At 36.3% G+C, this 22,683-nt stretch overlaps 4 long non-coding RNA genes across 5 annotated transcripts in view; 3 read left to right on the forward strand and 1 right to left on the reverse strand.

Annotated features, from left to right (window-relative positions):
* The first annotated feature begins 1,734 nt into the window (after positions 1-1,734).
* LOC141367300 (uncharacterized) lies at positions 1,735-2,826 on the forward strand. The gene is made up of 3 exons (XR_012371630.1): positions 1,735-2,280; positions 2,365-2,539; positions 2,620-2,826. It is a non-coding gene; the product is annotated as an uncharacterized lncRNA (long non-coding RNA).
* Positions 2,827-6,482: 3,656 nt separating this feature from the next.
* Positions 6,483-22,683, forward strand: part of LOC141367302 (uncharacterized) — a 138,932-nt gene continuing 122,731 nt past the window's right edge. Inside the window, exons 1-3 of one of the 2 annotated variants that reach the window (XR_012371634.1) lie at positions 6,483-6,626; positions 6,780-7,137; positions 7,436-7,493. This is a non-coding gene — a long non-coding RNA (uncharacterized lncRNA). Of the gene's footprint in view, positions 6,627-6,676; positions 7,138-7,435; positions 7,494-22,683 lie in introns of those variants that run through there. The other variant, XR_012371635.1, reaches the window with a different exon arrangement.
* On the forward strand, positions 9,125-10,078 carry LOC141366057 (uncharacterized). Its single transcript, XR_012371013.1, has 3 exons — positions 9,125-9,440; positions 9,529-9,620; positions 9,869-10,078. It is a non-coding gene; the product is annotated as an uncharacterized lncRNA (long non-coding RNA).
* Positions 16,845-20,155, reverse strand: LOC129435099 (uncharacterized). Its single transcript, XR_012370986.1, has 5 exons — positions 19,474-20,155; positions 19,332-19,353; positions 19,063-19,135; positions 18,927-18,959; positions 16,845-18,612 (listed from the first exon to the last, which is right to left on the reverse strand). It is a non-coding gene; the product is annotated as an uncharacterized lncRNA (long non-coding RNA).

Genomic DNA, 22,683 nt, shown 5'->3' on the forward strand with positions numbered 1-22,683 from the left:
ACAATGGCCACATCCAATGAAACAATATGTTTAGCTGGCAGCAAACGTTTGTAAGTCAATGAAACCGAGACCTATCAGCACCATGACGTAATTAATGTTCACGACATAATTCCAGCAGCCGCAGTCGCGCATACACGCGCAAGATTTCACGCGCAAAAACCGTTACAACCGTTGCACCGCGAGCACAGGGACTGAGAGGAACAGCGCACCTATCTGAGGTAAAACCTAACAATTTTACTATTCACTTTATAAAAAATTGAAGATAACATTAACGTTATGTAGCCTTATGTTAATATTAAAGCGTGGGCTGCATATTTTGAGTGTTTTTGAAGATCTAAGACCGGATGTCTAGAAATAATGGGAATCTTCAGTTCCGAATCACAAATGTGATGTAACCTATTTTTGATATAGTGCTGTAAATACATTATTAATAGTATATAAATGTATATTTATTTTTGCAAATGAACTGTTATGTGATATCATTCTCCTCTAAACTGCAATTATTTTTCTAGGGACTGAAACAAATATGAGCACAGAAGTTATTCAATGGACTACTCAAGATGTGACTGGTTGACTGGAAAAAGTTTCCACAAATTTATCCTAATTATTTCAAGGTTGATCTCACAGGAATGCCTACTCTTTTTAACTGTGTCATATGCAGCAAACAAACATTTTCTATAAACAGACATGGCCTTTATCACTAAAATAGCCCAAAATTTGAATTCACACGTGGATTAAATAGTTGTGGCAAAATAAACAAAATCTTCATTTCCTATAGATTAGGTTAAAATGTATGTTTGCTGCAATATATAATTCAGAATGCAATTTTGTTAAAATTATCATATATCTACTCCTTGTTTTAGAGAATGAAATTGATGGGGATACGTTAATTAACCTAACTGAGAATATGAGCTAAATGTTTTCCTAAAATAAAGGATCAAGTTAAATTCATTAGACTACACAGAAACAAATAAAGACTGAAATGCCTACCAAGACTACACACATCAGTCATGAGTAAGTGTTTTACATCTAATTACTTTACACTATAAAAAATATGCAGCATTTTTGTCGAATTATATATATATTTTTGTTACTTTAACTTAAAAAATATAGTACACTTTAATATAAAATTGTATAAGTTATGTCAACTTTTCATCAAATGCTCCAGGCAAGTATTACATGTTCATCAAATACTTCTGCCTCAGGCTATTTAGAAACAACAGTTTGTTGACAGAATCCATTAAGAGTCTGATAAAAAACGCTAAAAGAAAGCATGTACAAGGCACACTTAGAGGGTTTTGCATCTGAACTTATATCTTCCATTTTCAGGTATCCAACAAGTTACCAATTAAACAAGGTGTGATTATCCCTTGTCACCAAATACTGTACCAGTTCTTGAGAGACTGGTAAGAGAATGGAACCACAAGATTTCATCAAAAGTCCAACAGATAACCAGTGCAGAGGTAAAGCATGTCAGACAAAGTGACACCTTAATGGACAATTATAATTTTAAAATGCTTTGTGTTTTTTATTTTATAAGACTGAGGAAAACCAAGACATGTACAGTATAGAAAGAGGTAATTGTCACAAACAGACTGATCTTCAGGATTCAGTAAAAGCAGCAGTGGCGGCTCGTGACTGCTCATCCGAGGGGCGCTAATTCCAAATAAGTGTTCGGAGTGTCACGTGTGTTGCTTGCGTTTTCAAAATATGTGAACCATGTGCATCCATGTTTTGTCAAAGTAAGTGCCTGCTGCACACGCGTCAAAACCATTTATGATAAAAGAGATGCTCACGTTCACAAAATACACACAAGACACTCCCTTAACAGTAAACTCTGATTACGCATGAGATTATGCGAGTATCTGGCAAACGCGAGTGTCTCTTTTATCATGAACCCTTTGGGCGCGTTTGCGGCAGGCACTTGTTTTGACAGGACACGTGATGCACACAGGATCTCTCATAGCACAGAACACATATTTTGAAAAAAGGAACCACACACATCACGGGCTACATACATATTGTGACGAACTTCGCATTGAGCGCTCTCAAAAAAAGAAGTCACCGGCCGCCACTGAAAATCAGTAAAGTTAATAATGCATACATTTGTGGAAAGTCTGAGCAGGGGAAGATGATTACAGCATTGGGGTGCACTTTGAAAAAGTGAAAACAAGAATGCTTGAAAAAAACACCAAATATTAAACTTTTTAGAGGACTGCATGGCATAGACAATGACTGAGAGGACTAAATCCCTATCCAGCCCTTAAAGTCCCTTCAGTTGTGAGTAGAATATTGTTCAAATTTAAAAAGCAAAAAAATAAATATTGTATCTGTTAATATTTTCATTATATTGGATTCTTACAGCTTGCATTTGAGGTCCAAAGCATACTTGACACAGACATTGAAAGAAATATGCTGAAGAATCTAGACCTGGTGGCACAGAAAGTGATTAATGAGTGCCACAGAAGACATTTTGGAGTGCATATCTGTGTCGAACTGGATGAAGCAAAACAAGCCTACATTGATTTGGCACACAGAGGTAATGTAGCATGTTAAACTAAGAATGACAATAAACAATGAAACAATATGTCAGATGCAATTTCATAATTTTTATTAAAGGTCTCTCAATGGCTGCTGCTGCTACCATGTTGCTTCCATTTCTTTTCAAGGAGAGCCCAAGATTCCTTTATGTCATTAATCAGGTGAGCGTATGTGGCTAAGTTTATCTTTTAAGAGTTTAAATCTATAATAATCCCTTTTCAACCCTATCTTTTAATATCAACTTTTTAAAGCCGGTATTGCATTGTGACCAGTGGCGGCTGGTGACTTCTCTTCCGAGGGGCGTTAATTAATAATATGTGTTCGGAGTGTCATGTGTGTTGCTTGTTATGTCAAATATGTGTTCAGCCCATCATGTAAACCATGTGCATTATGCGTCTTGTCAAAATAAGTGCCTGCTGCACATGCATCGAAATTATATGATAAAAAGACACATACTTGCAAGACACTAACTTAAAGGTGCAGTGTGTAAATTTTAGCAGCATCTAGTGGTGATGTTGTGAAATACAACCAACAGCTCAGTCCACTGCTCACCCCTCGCTTTTGAAACACATAGAGGCTGTTTACACTTGGCATTAACATGTGTTTTCGTCGATCGGATCACAAGTGGACGACGTTAATGCCAGGTGTAAACGGTGTTCAAAACGTTTTGAGCTCGTCCACTTTCGACCACTTTCAACCACATCCAGAGGTGGTCGAAACCACGTTCGATCGGATCGCTTTGGAGTTGCGGAACGCATATGTGGTTGAATGCGTTCGAACAGCCACACGCGACCGCCTTCTCTCCGCCCATTTATCTAATCTGAGGTATTAAACACAAGTTTTACCGCTTTTTTGACTTCTGGGGTGAACATTCGGTGAACAGCGCTATTTTTAGCCTTTCATTGATAAAACTAAGCAGCTGATCTCCGTAGTTTCGTTTTGAAAGCGTGTGAAAGTTGCGCGATTCTATTTCATCAATTGCGCTGAAAATTCAAAGAAAGCTCTTACATACTCATGTACAAAACACTGTGCAGCATGTATACTTGCTAAACAAGCAGTGCACTCCGACATAATATTAGTTTGTGTCCATATAAACTCATAATTTCTCCCGCTCGGGTTTGAATGACAGCAGAGAGACTCGCCCACCGTCTCACAGACCACCCCCTCATAGAATTCAGCACAGAAGCGGTCGAAAGTGGACAAAAGAGACGGATTTAAATACCAGGTGTAAACGTAATGTGTCTCTCTCGTCCACTTGTGATCCTATCGATGAAAACACAACTTAATACCAAGTGTAAACAGCCCCATAGAGAAGCTACGGTAGCCGTCATCAGACAAATATGTCATCGTCGGAGACAACTTAATAAAAAAAGTTTGTCCGTTGAGGGCTTCTGTAGAAGCATGGTGGCACAAAATGGCGACTTCCATGTAAGGGGACTCTCATGTATGTAGATAAAAACGTCTCATTCTAAGGTAATAATGACATAACTGTTCATTATGAAAGGTCTTTATACACCCCTGATAATATAGTTTTATATATTATTTTGCATTTCTGTCAAGAGATCCTTCTAAAAATTACACACTGCACCTTTAACAGTAAACTTATTACACACTTTTATCATAAACCTCTTAGATGCATGGGCAGCATGAACTTATTTTGACAAGATGCATAGTGCACATGGTTCACATGACGCGCCGAACACATATTTTGAAAGGACGAACCACACACATGGCGAGCTTCGCATTGTGCACCCTCAAAAGTCACCGGCCGCCACTGATTGTGACAGGTAAAAATTCCTAAAAAAGCCTCTGAACTGGGAAGTTGGAATGTTTTTAAAGTTAAAAATAATATTTGTTTATAATATTAAATCCAAGTAGGAGCTTTGTATAACATTATCACTTTCTTGTTTAGGTGCAGATTCAATCCTGGAGATAATGATGGAAGGTGAGAAAGTCTTTGAGGTAGAAGATGTCACTATAGCGCTTGTGCAGTCTACTTCATCTTCAGCATTGAAAAATTAATTTTTAAATTAATGTATGTTTATGTAAATGCATAAAGTGGAAAGTAAATACATTATGTGGATGAATCAACATTATTTTAAAAGATATATTCTAAATATCTATATATATCAATATATTGAATATACTCTAAAAATATGTCTATATGTATGTAATGAAACAAAACAAAAATGCCACCTGCAGTTATTAAAATGGCCAATTTCTTGTTTAAATGAATGTATGTTTATGTAATGGCATAGTGTAGAGTGTAAATACATGATGTGGAGGAATCAACATTATTTTTAATTATATTTAAATTATACCACTGGGCTGTTGAATGCTTTATTCTGATTGATTGAGAAATATTCCATGGGTATGCATTATTTTCGATAACTGCACACCTTACTTGTCAAATGCTTAAAAATAGCCAGAGCAATGTTTGTGGTAATCATGATATAAGCAGAATAATTGACTCTAAAGGTGTAACGGTAACCCGCTTCGCGTCGTGCCACATTACCACCTTGGGTATGCATTATTTTCTTATAATTCAATGGCCTGTTGTCAATTATTCCTTACAATGATATATTCAGTTACATTCTGTTAAATGTTGAATGAATTTGTTAATGTTTGTTTAAATTGCTGTCATGTTTGCAATAAACATTTAATAAAGTATCATGATGTTGTGTCTGTTATGAAAAAGTGTAATGATAGTAATGAATAATAATAGTCATAATAATAATTATTATTATTATTATAATGTCCAGAAGAAGTTTCAAAAAGGAACTCTGCTAGTTCTTTAAAGCGCCTTTAAAAGAGGGTTCTAATTGGAACCTTTTTAAAAAGGTTCAAAAATGAACCTTAAAGGTTCCCCCACAGTTGCAATCTCCAGGAACTTCAAAAGGTTCATTTTAGAACCTTTTCTTTTTAGAGTGTATATTACACTAGCTCGCAACTATTAAGCCAATTTTAGCCAACACGATGAAGAACAGTGTTGCCAGATTGGTTTGTTTTCCAGCCCAGTAATTATTTAAAATCCACACAAAATTATACAATAAACGGTCAGATATGATCTATAATAAAACAATACAACTTAATTCATATCAGCACTATTGTGGCTCATCATGTTTTAATATGAAATAATTAAAGGCAATTTTAGCCAACACGATCAGTATCCATTATACAAGTTTAACTGTTTAAAATCAATGTCACATAGATTTGAGCTTAATTTTCAATTTTCCCACACAGATGAAAAGAATACTGACACACACTTACATTTTACGTCTGTGTCCGTCTTGTTAAACTGTACTTGTCAGTCTTTCTGTAGTGCTCTCTGTCTTGAGTGTTTCTATATGTTTGTGTTTCTGCTCATCACCATGTCCATCCATTCAGAACTTCAAGAACATCTCATGATCTTGGATAAGTTGGTTGACGGTCAAGAATTAAAGCATGAGCTCCAAAGTCTTGATAACTTTCTTGGTGAACTGCAAGAAAGGCAGCAGCACCAATGAAGACACCTGAGCCGAGGGTGCATTGGAGAAAAAGAGACATTGATGGAAATATTGTCTATGCAATGCCAAGGTCAAGCAGGAATCAACAAAAGAAAGACAAGCATTGTTTATATTTTAAATGTATATTTTTAGAATGTACATTGTTTACTTACAGGACTTCATAGAACAAGAAGACATCAGACAGCGGTATATAGATAAGTAGATTGTGTGGAAAAAATATGTTATTTACATGTGAAACATAAACACACTGAATGTTATATTGCACACTGAAACACAATCAAAGCTTCAAAACACAGTAAAAACAAGACATTTAAACAAAGAGCTTGCACCATTTCAGACTGGTAACTAGACTGTGCCACTAGCCTTGAGACAAGTTGGAATTTTGTATGTATGTATACTTTATTGTATATTATAGATAAATGTTGCTTTGTGACGTTTTTATCCTCTAAAGCTGATCACATTCGGAACACTGATCCTCTCAATGCTCCTGACACTCATTGTGAGGTGGCCTTTGCTCCAGAAACTGTTGGTGTGTACTTCAATGTGTTTAAATTACAGAATATGACAGTGGGTTATAATGTAAAGACGTAGTTTCTTTTCTTAAATTTGATAGAATGCTGGACCTTTTACACTCAAAGCCATTCCATGAAGTACAATTAAATGCTGTAAATATATATACATAAAGGGAAATATAAAAGTATTGTTTTTGTATACTCTATACTATTTTAACAGAGTGTATTCACTGAACGATTTCTCAAGTAACGACGCATCACCTCCAGGAACCCCAAGAGATCCTCTTCAGGCTTCCTCAAACTGGAGCACACACAAATTCTCTTTTCAGAGAGGTGGAGGGCAGAGAGACCCTGTCTGCTGAACACGGCTGTGGCACAAGAAAATGTGGCAGCACATCTGCCAGAGTGTGGGAGAAGCCCAAGCTGTTATCCAGTGTTGTGACTGACGACCTCGTCCCTTCTTCTGTGCTGAATGTGACGTCATCATGTCCTCCATAGCAGAGATGCCATGACTGCTGGATTCTTCCAGCCATTGCCTCCAACAACTGTTGTGGTGGATAAGGCTCTTTCCCATTGTGGTAAGTTTTGTGTATGTACATATTGTGTATGTACAACATATATCATTTTCAGAATAGTTAAACTACAGTAAAATGCTACTATTTCAATTATACCTTTTTGTCTCATTGTTTGGTGTTGAATTTATGTGGATACTCCGTTTCAGTCAGCATTTTAAGCATATCTCATGTACTTTTTCAGCAATGTGCTACACCACCATTACAATCTTATAACAAATGATCTTAATTGTCCTCCACTGATGTTTTTCAATGTGGCTTGTACCTGTGGAAATGTCTGACAAAATCTGTGGTTGTTCACCAGAGTCATTAAGCGTCTGTCCAGGAAAGACAGTTGCTGTTGTCACAATTAATGGTAAGAATGTGAAGAACTTTGTTTTGTTCTGTTATAGTAGAATCTTAAAAATCTTTTCTTAATTGATTTCAAAATTTTTGTAATGTATGAAGAGTAGAAAGTAATGTATAAATGGTAAAAAAATCTAAACAGAAATGGCTACTGGCCGGCAACCCTTCATTTCGCCACAATTTATGCAATAGAAATCTTGTTTTCATTTGAAGAAATGAAGATGGTGGCACCAGGACTGTCCTGTCAAGCATTTTTAAGAATGCTGGATCAGCGAACTGTCTGCTTTTGTTGTGTGTATCCTACAGTATTGATAGTATATTAAAATTGTAGGTTGAAAAGCTGCTTGGTGCTAATGTATTTATTGCACATTATTAGCTGTTGATTTCCTTATTTTTAATAGACTGGCAAGATCTCAGGAGACAGTTTTCAGAAACGTTTTTTGAGTGGGAGGCTGTGCGATTCAAGGTGGACAATATATGCAAGTAAGAGACTTCATCTGCATGCACTCCAGATATGCTTGTCGTTTCAGTAGATGGAAACCGCAAGTAATATCGTTTAAAGAATGCAGTTAGGTACTCCAAACTTTGTAACACAGTGTTTGTATTAAGAAGTAAATAGTAACACTTTACAATAATGTTGTATTAGTAAACATTAGTAAATGCATTAACTAACATGAACAAACAATTAACAGTATCGTTTTTCATCATGTATTAATTGTTAATAAAATTATTGTTAATGTCAGTACAGTTATTAATGTTTGTTCATGGTGCATTAATTCATGTTAACAGTTACAACCTTTAATTTTATAAATGTATTGTAAATGCAGATATTAACATGAACAAAAATTAACGATCTATGCCAGCGCAAGTCAAGAATGCCGTCCAGAATGAAAGACAACATTCCAACTTGAACCCATTGAGCGAGCTGTCTCTTTACTACCGCGTGGTTTTATACATCTTGCCGCTGATTGGGCCGACATTTCTGACACACCCACCAAACAAGAGAAAACGCTTCTAAAACCTGTTGCATTCCGTTGCACACCGTTTCCAGGAAAACCGTACCCCCCAAAGTTAGATAAGTCCATACATACCCTTTTCATTTCTGTGCATGCTGTAACTCTGTCTGACGTACCCACCGCTATCTTAGCTGAGCACAAAGACTGGAAGTAAATGGCTTCAGCTAGCATACTGCTCCCAATAAGTGACAAAATAACGCCAACGTTTTCCTATTTATATGTTGTGATTTGTATAGTTACAGCGTGTACAAATAACAAGGTCATATGAGACACAGCGTTCTTTTAACCATATTCATGCTGGGAACTATATTCTCAGAAGACGAAGCACTGCTACTTGGGCAGAGTGATTAGCTCAATCTGACTTTACATTCACACAGGGCGTAAGCGTTAACGCTTCCCATTCACTTTTAATGGGTGACGTCATGCGTTGCTCGCTGTAGAAGTTGAACATTTCTCAACTTTTCAAGCGGCAACATGTGCGTCAGCCAATCAGATTGTCTTATGCAAATATCCTAGGCAGAGCAAGCCAATTAAGTTTATGGAAGACCGGAGCGTGTCTTGCGGCCACGGTGATTGTCTTTTGGCCACGTTTCAGACTGTCTCGTGTGAATGTATGGTGAGCGAACTCTCTGCTCCTCACCATGGGGCTTCTCAGGTGCTGCGAGCAATCACTCCACCCAAGTTCCTTTAACATGAAGCCATTCCTTTAACATGAAGTATTTCATGCCAAAGCCCATGATTTTAAATGTGAGGTAAGAAAAAGTTGCTATGCAATAGAAAATTAATTGAACATCGGCAAACATCTGGATCTTTTTATTTATTTTAACCAGGTGAAATGGAGTATGGCATATCAGGATGGTACTGGATTAACACTAGGAGAGGAGGTGGAACAGTGCAATGCCTTCCTCTCTAGGATTCCAGTGACCACAAAACACATTTCAAAAGCAGGTAAAACAACTGCACTAGCAGGTGTAATACTCCACTAGTTATATAATAAATAGGGGAAATATGTTGACATCATATTTTCTGTTTGCAGGACGCGCAGACATGCTGACTCTCATGGCCATGCACTGACATCAGCAAACGTTTAACAATTTAGCCATCTCAAATACTCGCCGATATCAGAAGGTAATGACGTCAGTAGAGTTTGTTTTAGATGTTTTAAATTGTGTGTTAGCAGTGTTTGAAGCTGTGCATTAAACATTTGTTTTTTGTTTCTTGCTATCTGTGATTGTCTAATTGATGACAAACAATGACTCTTCTGACCAGCAAACATTTTGTTGTCTTATAGGGCCAGCCCTAATAAATATAGTGTACACAACAATGATGTCTGTTTATGAAGTTTCTGATTAAAGTTATTGTGTTCCTCTTTTAAGATTCGCCAAGCAAGAGACTGTTACCTACAAGTTTTGTCGGGAGCCGAGAACATCAACTTCTTGTACAGTGCTTCAGCTGATGAGTACGACAGTGACTTTGACATTTCTGGTGATGGTCTGTAATCCACAAGACTGTGATATCTTCCATTATTCTGGACAAAGATTTCTAACTGTCAATATAAAGCAATTAATAAAATCTACTTTTCATAACCTTATGTAGCCTCTTTATTCACATAATAGACATGTACTGTATACATGTACAATATGCTTCTACAACTAGTCAGTGGTGGAAATTAAGTGCAATAATTAAAGTGAGCGAGGCACAAACAAACATGGGATTGATTGTAACACAGTTACATATTTTTAAACACGGAAGATGAATTTGTTTAATATATTGAACAAAGAGTGTTTTGGAGGCATGGAAGTAGATGTTTTATGGTTTTTAAATTCTGAGTTGGGCGTGTAAGTCACGAAATCCAACCTTATATTATTTGAATCACTAAAACATTTCAGCAACTCCTAGTAACTGATAGCTGGGATTGAAAACATTTTTACACAGCGGGGTTAGTTGTAACAAAGTCAGGTATACAATGAGAATGAAATGAAATCAATGTAAATACTATTAATCAAAGTGATAACTGTAAATACAATATCAGGGGAAATAACTCACAATTATAATTTTTTGTCTTAATTGTGGGGCCCTTTTAAAAAATCTATTTGCATTTGCAATTATGCTTAGATGGATATCCACACATTCATCTATTATAGGCATATACAGTATTGTTCAAAATAATAGCAGTACAATGTGACTAACCAGAATAATCAAGGTTTTTAGTATATTTTTTTATTGCTACGTGGCAAACAAGTTACCAGTAGGTTCAGTAGATTCTCCGAAAACAAATGAGACCCAGCATTCATGATATGCACGCTCTTAAGGCTGTGCAATTGGGCAGTTAGTTGAATTAGTTGAAAGGGGTGTGTTCAAAAAAATAGCAGTGTGGCATTCAATCACTGAGGTCATCAATTTTGTGAAGAAACGGGTGTGAATCAGGTGGCCCCTATTTAAGGATGAAGCCAACACTTGTTGAACATGCATTTGAAAGCTGAGGAAAATGGGTCGTTCAAGACATTGTTCAGAAGAACAGCGTACTTTGATTAAAAAGTTGATTGGAGAGGGGAAAACCTATAAAGAGGTGCAAAAAATGATAGGCTGTTCAGCTAAAATGATCTCCAATGCCTTAAAATGGAGAGCAAAACCAGAGAGACGTGGAAGAAAACGGAAGACAACCATCAAAATGGATAGAAGAACAACCAGAATGGCAAAGGCTCAGCCAATGATCACCTCCAGGATGATCAAAGACAGTCTGGAGTTACCTGTAAGTACTGTGACAGTTAGAAGACGTCTGTGTGAAGCTAATCTATTTTCAAGAATCCCCCGCAAAGTCCCTCTGTTAAAAAAAAGGCATGTGCAGAAGAGGTTACAATTTGCCAAAGAACACATCAACTGGCCTAAAGAGAAATGGAGGAACATTTTGTGGACTGATGAGAGTAAAATTGTTCTGTTTGGGTCCAAGGGCCACAGGCAGTTTGTGAGACGACCCCCAAACTCTGAATTCAAGCCACAGTACACAGTGAAGACAGTGAAGCATGGAGGTGCAAGCATCATGATATGGGCATGTTTCTCCTACTATGGTGTTGGGCCTATTTATCGCATACCAGGGATCATGGATCAGTTTGCATATGTTAAAATACTTGAAGAGGTCATGTTGCCCTATGCTGAAGAGGACATGCCCTTGAAATGGTTGTTTCAACAAGACAATGACCCAAAACACACTAGTAAACGGGCAAAGTCTTGGTTCCAAACCAACAAAATTAATGTTATGGAGTGGCCAGCCCAATCTCCAGACCTTAATCCAATTGAGAACTTGTGGGGTGATATCAAAAATGCTGTAAAACCAAGAAATGTGAATGAATTGTGGAATGTTGTTAAAGAATCATGGAGTGGAATAACAGCTGAGAGGTGCCACAAGTTGGTTGACTCCATGCCACACAGATGTCAAGCAGTTTTAAAAAACTGTGGTCATACAACTAAATATTAGTTTAGTGATTCACAGGATTGCTAAATCCCAGAAAAAAAAATGTTTGTACAAAATAGTTTTGAGTTTGTACAGTCAAAGGTAGACACTGCTGTTTTTTTGAACACACCCCTTTCAACTAATTGCCCAATTGCACAGCCTTGGGAGCGTGCGTGTCGTGGGTGCTGGGTCTCATTTGTTTTCTGGGAGTCTGCTGGGCCTGCTGGTGGCTTGTTTGCCGCGTAGCAATAAAAAGTGTACTGGAGACCTTGATTATTCTGGTTAGTCACATTGTGCTGCTTTTGTTTTGAACAAGACTGTATATAAACAACATCCACCTTTAGTATATAGACAGAATTGTATTTTATTATTTGTTTAAACTATTTTTAGCAGGTGTTACATCAAACCCTCTGTTTGATAAAAATAAACCCCACCTATGGGGTAACGTGAGATGTGTGTGCTAAATGTGCAAAAAAAGGATTAATTTTTAATATATTTTAAATGATAAAGCCAAAAGTGCTTGGATGTCCCCAACTCTCAACCACTGTATTACATTAGAGATTTTAGGTATTTCTTCTCATCCGACTTTCTATTAATATTCCACTGCCATTAAGATTGGGAAAAACTTCACATGTGAAAGCTTATAAAATATTGATATAAACTTAATGCCTCGGAAGAAACTTTTGATTGGGAGAAATAAAGGAATTGACTAATTTGCTGATAATTTAAGTCATCTGCATGCAAAGTAATGTTCAAACATTTATTTTTTTATAAATAAATATTTATAAAATAGTTTTCAACTGTTTACAGCTTTTATCAAATAAAAAAATATATATTTTTGGGTTGTGTGTAATTGTGACTGCATTTCTTACAATGTTCATACCTTATACCAACCAAACAATTACTAATTGGCAGATTGATTTATAATGAAACTCATCATAGCTAAAGTTTAATAATTACACAACCTCAGCTAATCACCTCAACTACACCAACAAATAATCTTGGACGAGTAATAATAATCTAAGAATAATTGACAGAGGGAAATGGGATGTTTGAACATCAGCTGGTGGCTGAGAATAAAATATTCTTTAGTTGAACTGTAGTGTGCTGTATAAAAATTGAATCCTGAAAATCATTATGATATGGACTCATTATTTTCAAAATTATAATTAAATTTGCCTTCTGTGTTATTTATTAAATGTATCTTTGTCACATGATGTTACAACAATGTTAATGACATTTGTGACAATAATGCACCAGTATTGTCTTTTATATTGTGATTGTTTGCATTGCATGATTTTTATGACTTGCCTTACTTATATGTTGACTTTGTTTCTGTATTTCTGTATTCTGATTACATAGTCACACAATATCAGCAAAAGTTAACAAAATCAAGATATGAATTTGGAAAATGTGGGAAATAAAAATATTGTTCAGATAAAAATGCTACTCAGCACAGATTGTTATCCATGATGAAGAGGGTACATCTGTATAGGTTTTACTGTCCTCCCTCTCCCAGGGGCCCAGTAACAGCCCATGGAAATGCAAAAGTAATGCACATTTCAAATGGCTGTAAAGCAAAGTCTGATTAGTTTATTAAAGAGAAAAATTGTTAGGACAACTTTTTTTGATATGTTTACTAAATAATGTTGAACAGAGATTTCTGACATGCACGGAAAGCTGTTAAAAAGCATTTTAAAAAGTAATCACAATAAAATACCAAATTTCATTCTAACTCTTAAATATGCCATAGGGGTTTATACGATGAACATATTTACATGCCATTTTGTTCATTAAAGATTGTATTCATTTAGTTTCATTACTAAACGTGTTTAAACTACATTGCCCATAAGCCATTGTCATTCTATCAATGGGACGGGGAAACATGGCGCTGTAAATTGTAGTTCATAGAAGGGTGTAGTATACTACACAGCAAATTTAGCAGAGTTAAAATTACGGTGTTCATGGAAATATAAAGAGTTCGGAGTTAATTTAACACTGGATTGAGTTAAAACGATTTTTTTAACTCTATAAAAATAAAGAGTTGGTGTCAAAACAGAGTGTTACCACTTTTTTAAAAATCAACTCCCACAGTGTTTTGTTAGTGGAGTTTGTTATCTCCTAGGGTGTTAAATAGAGAAGACCTCCCCCTTTTTACAGCACACACTGAACCGTGTTTTTGGATGATGCAGTTCAAGCAGAAGGTCATCTCTTTCGCTGTAAATGGTAAGTAAATGTTCAATAAATAACATTTTGATCAATAATATTTGTGAGTTGTGAGGTGTTATGTTTTATATTGCTGTTAGTAACATTAAATGTGTTATTGTCATTATATGAATGCAGCAGTTGAGTTTAGGTCTTAGCTTAACTTTAATAAAGAACAGCAAGCAAAGACACTCAAAAACAAACAATTGAAAGGTGCTTGATAATGTAAAGGTGTAGGCCGTCATGCTGAAAGCTGGTTGGGATGTGGGAATTGTGTTGGAATTCGCTGGCAGTCTCCCATGTGTCAGAAGATTTTGCCACTGTAATATCAAAGTGCAGATAATGTCATTAGAACACATAGTACAAATGTGAGGTACTTGTACTTAACTGGCAGATTTTTCTCCACATTTTCTGGCGTCTGTAGTTAAAGTAGTAGTTACTTTTAATTAAAATATCCATACAGTTCTTTAATATTGAAAGCCATCACTGCTGAAAAAACAGCTTCTCATTACCTAAAATCCATTGTACAGGGTTCCCACTTTAAGTCAAATGTCAAATTCCCTGACTTTTCCCAGACTTTCACTGACTAAAAAGCTAAATTTTTATGATCTATATGTAATGTACAGATGTGAGTTTATAAATGTTTATATGTAGCTTCAATTTGTGAAATGAATAAACAGTGCCAATAAACAGCTGTTTAAATTGTAGTCAGCAGAGGTTTGGACCCGAAAAATTCCGTAAATTCCTTATGTCACAAGTTAACAAGCGGAGTAAATTTTTATGAATGGAAACTGAAAAACAAACAAAAATCTCTGATATTCCATGACTGACTTTCAATGTCTGTAAAAGACCTATAAAATTCCATAATATTCCAGAAATTCGATGAACCGTGAGAACCCTGACTGTATCCACCTCAATCACAAATTCCAAGATGTTAATAGAATATTCTAAATAGAGATAAGGTAGATCAATCTCTTATATATCTACAAAATCCTGGAATAGTCTTTCAAGCATTCCACATTCAGGCTCACTCTCTGTTTAAATCCAGACTAACGTCAGAGGTTGATTTACTGCCAGGATGTCCAGGGAACTTTATCTTACAACCAGTGTTGGGAAAGTTACTTTCAAAGTGTAATACATTATATATTACAAATTACTGTCATTTGAAAGTAATTAGTTACATTATTACTGTCTCTGAACTGTAATGAGTTACACTACTTTTGCGTTACTTTTGAGTTACTTTCATTAAAAGAACAGAAGTATGACTAGGCATTATAAAATGTTAAAATGTAGTTTATTGATGCTTATAAATCTAGAAGTTATGTGTTGGCCCTCGAGCTTTGAATAGGCAAAGTGAAGACTTAAAATACAATAACAGTCACTGTCAGAATCATAAACATAGACAAATGATCTAGTAAAAGTCTGGTAAATTATGGTACACATACCAAACACAATAGAGCTAGAGCCCACTATAATGCAACCTATAGCCTAATAACATGGAATACAGCTCATTTCAGTCCAATATAAGGATTACATGTAGACAAACATATAAAACACAGACAAACAGAGGAACACTGCTTTTTGCCAAACAATGAATATAGGCTCCCATACAAAGGCTGGTAAAAACTTTAAACAGTGATGTTTAGATGTACTATTTAGATAACCATGTTTAAGTCTTCACTAATGTTATGTTGTAGTTTAGGTTGCTGTTTGTAATAAAACTGCAGATAGCATAGGAATATCCTAGCAATCTATTATTATGTATATGGACTGTAATCATAGCAAAGCTTACCTTGTCATTGCTGGTGTGATATGGATTTTACTGGCAACATTTGTAAAAGTCTCTTTACTTCTGAGGTTCAAGCAGCATGGAAGACCGATAGAAACTTTCTGTTGCTTTTACTTGCTCTTATTCGCAAAATTATGCGTGAGCGGGCTACCGGACCTGATTGCGACCACTTTAGTCAATGCTTATAAAGCCGCGGACTTCCCAGATTCGCCTCTTTAAGAAACATGTCTATATTTGACGCGCACCGCGTCCAAATCACATTTCAAATACAAAGTTAAAGTAAAAATGAACATGTTGCATACAGCACGTGGAAACAGACATACGCTACGTCCCAAACCGCCTACTTCCATACTATATAGTAGGCAAAGAGTACGAGAAGTAGTGCTTTTCGCCCACTATATAGTATAGAAGTATGCGGTTTGGGACGCAGCCATATACCTATTTAACGCGTAAATTTTACACGCAGCTTTTTCATGTGTGGATGCTGGTCGCGCGCATTGGTCAAAAATAAAAAAACAAAAATAACACGGTCTAATTTTGAAATGCATTGTTGTAACGCGCTCGTTACTAAGACTGTAACGAGTAAAATATTACCAAAATTTTATTAGTAATGCGTTATATTACTGCGTTACAGCAAAAACTAATATATTACTGTAATATATTATATTTTGTAATGCGTTACTCCCAACACTGCTTACAACAGCCCTTACGAAAATTAACCATGGTTTTACTGCAGTAAAACTGTAGTAACCATGGCTGTAGTAACCATGGTTTTTTGGTGCAAACCATGGTTTTGAAAACCATGGTTTTCTACAACCATGGTTTTCTACAACCATGGTTTGCACCAAAAAACCATGGTTTTCAAAAACCATGCTTCTGTTATAGGAATACTGTAGTAATACCAAAGTAAAACTGTAGTAACTATAGTTTTGAAACCATGGTTGAACTACAATTGAACTATAGTTTAACCATGGTTTTACTAAAGTACCACCACATAACAACTATCTAATATATGACACAGGACTTTATTACAATAACAATTTAAAAGAGAAACCACAACAAAAACAAAATCACATGACATAAAAGGATTCAGACAGTAGCTTAGTATTAATACTGTACAATTTTAATTGCTTATATATGTGAAGAACACAAATGTTTTTCATTGTAAAATGTACATTACTGTAAAGAAACTAACTGTACTATGAAATGAAATTTAGGAACATGACTTTGTACATCACCTTTAAAATACATAACATCACATCCCCATCCCCTTAAATGTTGTGGCCCAAACTTAAGTTCCAGTTCTGCAAAGAATCAGTAACAACAGAGTCGGTTTAGAGTAGATCATTTCTGAAGACATGCTAAATAAATAACAAGTAGATTACTTTAGGTCATAGCTAGGGTATTAACTATTATACTGAGCTAACGTTACAGTGTAAAATGAATGTATACAACTACCTTGAATTCTTGACTGGCTGCCAAATCTCTTAACGCACAGCATTAATCAATGCTTGTCCTCTCCCCTCATTTTTGGGAAATGGAAACAATTATACTTTTGACAAGGTATTGTTCCAGATGTCAGTTTAGCCACTAGCCATATGGTAAACAAACACAGACTGGAAGTTAACTTTGGGCCAGGCACATAACTGTGGCAACTTGTGTGGGTCTCACATGAAACAGCCTATTGACCCATGTAAACAGAATAATATGTTCCAATATAAACACATACCATAATGATCTTACAGTGGGGGAAATAAGTATTGAACGCATCAACATTCTATGCAATACATACACTTCCAATGATGCCACTCACATGAAAGTTTCACCAGACATCAGCATTAATTTAAGATCCACAGTGGATAATGGCTCCAATGGTGCTTAACCCTGGAGAACCCAATAACCCTACTCTTAGCATTAATTAACATTGGCCAAATTTGACCCCTGGGTTCTCCAGGGTTAAAGGAAGATTCAGAAGTTTTGAAATACATCTGCATCCGATTCCATCAATATGTTTGGCAACAGGTATGTGTGACATTTTGGTAATGAAAAGCCTTTTTATAGCTCATCAATTTACTAACCCAGCAGATAATAAAATAATTGCCACCGATAGGAAATTTAACTTTCTAAATACTTATGGATTGCAGCTGGTTCCTTGGTGACTAGCTGTTTCTTAAAGCTGAATGACACAGAAAAGTCTTGAACACATTATTGCACATAATTTAATTTATAGACTTTAAATGTTGTTTCTTTATATATGCTGATTTCATGAGTTAATACTGATGTCTGGTGAAAATTTCAGGTGAATAACCTCATTGGAAACACATGTACCGAAAAGAATGCCGATGCGTCCAAACCCTAATTTCCCCCACCGTAATTATAAAAACATTGCTTACCCCTAATTACACAAAAAGGTTTCTTAACTGAACGTCTTAAACATACAAGATTTTATACACAAGAAATGAAAAGCACTTTAATAAAATGAATAACATGGAGGTCCACTCACATTAGATGGAGATTTCTGTAATATCAGTGACCATAAGCAAGCTGTTTTATTTATACACGTGGGTTAAAGAAGACAGGCTGAATATGAACTTTATTTCTGAAAAGGAAATCCCCATCGGTGTCATGCGCATATAGCTGTTAGTCCTAGAAGGCTGTCACATTAGCCAGTGGACCTACAAATGACAAGAATATATACACCATATTTTAACACAATGGCTCTCTAAAATGTCTAATTGCTACTGGTCAGTTGCATCCAGCTGTTATATTACCCACTAAAAATTGCACATTCCAGAAATGTATGATTAAAGAACACTTCTTCTGAATATCTTCGTGAATGGTTTAAATCTGAAGTTCAGAGAGGCATTGCCACTACCTGAACACCAACAATGCAACAGGACCCCAACATGACACAATATGAATGTACAAAATTAACTATACATTTTATCTTAGACACAAGTTTTCCAGAAAAAAAAATGTTTAGTCTTACCTCTCCCCTAAGACAGGAGCCTGTCAAGAAGTCCTGCAAAAAAATCAAACAATCATATTGACACAACTTCAGGAAAGCAGCTACAGGCAAAAGCAAATTAACCATAATATTACAATTACTTATCCACAATGCTTACCGAAGAACAGACATACCAAGGGATGCTGATGTCGCAAGGCCCTCCCGAAACACTTCCAATCTCAAGCGGAACACTGTAAATTGCAAAAGCACCTGTTTTCATTCAACAACAATAAAAAAACAATACTCACATGTTCACAACGACTCTTCAGCAAAAGAAAAGAACGAGAAAACAATGACACACACAACACCCAAAGCTATCCATAATGCTGTTGTAAGTTTATGAAATTCTACTGATCCACTATTTTAGATTTATCTGTTTTGACCTACCGTCATTTGGTGTTTCCTTGCACTAGGGATGTAGAGAAAGAAAAACAGGGCAAAGGAGTTAGAAAAAAAGATATCAATTACAAGCAACTTCCTGTTGGCTGTAATTTAACTCAAAATGCATTTAAAGGGATGAGGAACTTACGACTCCGACGGGATGAGGAGGTGTGCAACCTGAGGTAAAGGAGAGACAAAAGAGAATTATGTCAGGCAAAGGGCAAACATATATGTTCTACAAAGGCTTTTGCTCGCTGCTTGAAAAACTGACAGCACTCAATGTTTTCTCCCTATTAATTTTACGGAGACCCTTCGCTCATGCCAAACCGTCTGCCCGGGATCCACAAAGTGTGTCAATAGCCGTGTTTGCACTATCGGGCTTCAAGCGAGCATGCCAGTGCCTGCCGAGGCCTGTCGCGTTTGCATTGTCACTTCTGGGGCATGATCGTGCTTCGTTGGGGCTTAAGGCCCGGCTTTTTTGGCCCGCCGAATACCTTGGGCCAGACCGGGCTTCTCGGGGCTAGGGGAGTGGTAAAGGTCAAAGGCAGAGTTTATCTGAGTCTCTGGCAAGATGTGCATCCATCTGTCTGCAGATTTAAAACTTTAAAAATAATCGGGATCACCAGTAATTTACTGTTTAACGGAAGATGCCTGCAATGTATTGATAATGGAATGGACTAATTTGCATTGCAATGGAATAAACGTAGCAAGATAATAAAACATAACTTACCACACAGAGCACGGTCACCAGTGAACTTTCAATTCGGCCCCCCCCCACACACACACAAAAGAAAAAAAAGTTTCTCAAAGTAGATCGGTCCCGCGAGATGCGTTCCCAATTCGTCTGTCACGATTTCATTTACATCTGCTGACATGTGCGCAAAGTGTAGTGAAAGCTGCAAGTGTGATTGTTTCATTAAAATATCGATGTAGATTTAATGCACAAGTTATTTCTGTGAAAAAATGTGTGACTTATAAAAAAGTTAAAAGACTGCCATGAATAACACCCCAAACGAGAAGTGCACCAGAAATTAGTTTTAAAGTTTTAAAGGGGACATTCCATGAAAATCAGACTTTTTCCATGTTTAAGTGCTATAAACGGGTCCCCAGTGCTTGTACCAACCCAGAAAACATGAAAAATAGCAACCCTGTAACTTTGTTTTGGTTAGGCTCTGAAAGCATGTGAATAAATAGGTCATGCGGATTTCGCTCCCCGCATGATGTAGCTAAGGGCTCTTATTATAATGATACCGCCCCTTCAACTGCGCTATCCAACCATGATGCTACCTCGAGTGCGAGTGAACGAGAGAAAGAATGACTGACAAAACGACGCATTTGTATTCCATCAAACACAAACAGGAGCCTACAATCTTATAACTTGTAGTTTTAATAATCTTTCTAAAGATTGAATTAACGTTCTAAAGGATTAACCTTACCTTAGTGCAACAGAGAGAGCGAGTGAGCGAAGGAACGAGAGAGGTTCAAGTTCGCTTTCAAGTAAGTTATGTTGTTTAATATGTTTCTCTGAAGTTTATATAAATGAACACGAGGATTAAAGGATCATTTCACCCGTAGAAACATTCATCTTTATTAAAAGTGTGTCATATTTGTAGTTGAAATGTAACATACATTTCGAATTTGGTGCCTATTTGACAGAGAAAAGGGGTGTTTGTAGTTTCACCCCCTCGACAAAGATATTGGACTTCCTGCTTTCAATGATGCAAAATGATGCTTTTTACATCATTGAAAGAAGGAAGTGCAACACTAAAATCTTTATTTCTCCTGTCTTAGCGGCAACTGAGGAAATGATGCACGACCATTCAAAAACATGACTGGGGTTCTAACTATACAAAGCTTAATGCAAATGGGTGAAGTGTCCCTTTAATGCACTGCACGAGACAGAGTGAGTGAACAACGCGTATTCACTATCATACACAATAAGTAAATATGTTGTTTAATGTTTCTCTCAAGTTTCAAATGAATGAGGAGTTACAAAATTGATGAGAGACTGACAGAAACGCGAATGTGTTCAATATGTGTACACAATAAACTTAAACATGTCATTTGATCTGTTTCTCTAAAGTTTAAGCATTAAACGTGTTGTTTTATTACAGATCATTTAAATGTGCATGTGGTTTGGTCAAAAAGTAAACTTCTGAGTGTTTGTGGACGTGTATTTTATTGTAACATGCTGAAACTCATTATGCCTGTTTAAAACACAGGCAGCATGAGACCTAAAAGTCTTTATTTTTATTTCTGCTGATAAACATGTATTTAGTATGCATAAAACAGATGATTGACTTTTTAAACTTCAAATATATAATGCTTAACATCGCTCACTAACTTCTTTCGTGAGAGAAAGAATCTCCCTCGACAGTGTTGCCAGATCTCGCGAGACAAATAAGCAACCAGGCCTGTGAAAACAAGCCCAAATCAAGCGACTTCTCTATTACTCCTACGTTTAAATAACATATAGAAAATATCTGATTGACAACTTATTATGGAGCTGGGATCAAGCCCAAATAAGCAACTACACTTTAGAAACAAGCCCAAAATAACGAGACCCGCGACTACCAATATTTGTAAGCGACTTTACAGAAAAGCAAGCCCAAAGTCGCTTATAATAAGCAGACTTGGCAACACTGTCCCTCGATGCTCTGTCTGCAGCGCCAGCGCTTGAGACTCCGCCCACCTGAGCAGCTCGTTAGGATTTAAAGGGATACACACAAAAACGGCGCATTTTTGCTCAGCCCCATAAAGTGCCTATTTTAACATGCCACAATAAATTACCTATATGGTATTTTGAGCTAAAACTTCACATATGTACTCTAGGGACATCAAAGATTTATTTAATATCTTAAAAACGTCTTCTGGAATGTCCCCTTTAATGAACAACATGGAGAAGAGCAGTAAATTGTGTTCATCTGTTTATTTAGGTGCATAATATAAACAGTTTTGGTTGCTCCTGAGAAATGCAACACATATCATTTGTTTGCTTAAATTGTTAGTTTAAAATGATAATGTTTAAATTTGTAAATGAACAAATGTTGAGTTGTATGTGGATAAAGCATTGATTTACATCGTATTTGTTCACATTTAAGTGTATCATCAAAAGTAGGATTCTTTTCTTTGGTTTTCCCTTCTCATTTAGGGTTATCAACCATAAACCTATTTAATAATTTAAGTCAAACTGAACAATTACTTTGGTCAACCTGATTAACCAAATATAAAACCGAAGGTGATTTCCCAGACAAATCTGAGAAAGTTAGCTGGACCGATCATTGATGAAGTAGTTATCGAAGGATCAAAGCTGGTTTCAGGAGATTTTCCTTTACTCAAACTAAAACACAAAAACAAT

The sequence above is a fragment of the Misgurnus anguillicaudatus genome, chromosome 2 (assembly GCF_027580225.2).
Source record: "Misgurnus anguillicaudatus chromosome 2, ASM2758022v2, whole genome shotgun sequence".
Classification (NCBI taxonomy): Eukaryota; Metazoa; Chordata; class Actinopteri; order Cypriniformes; family Cobitidae; genus Misgurnus; species Misgurnus anguillicaudatus.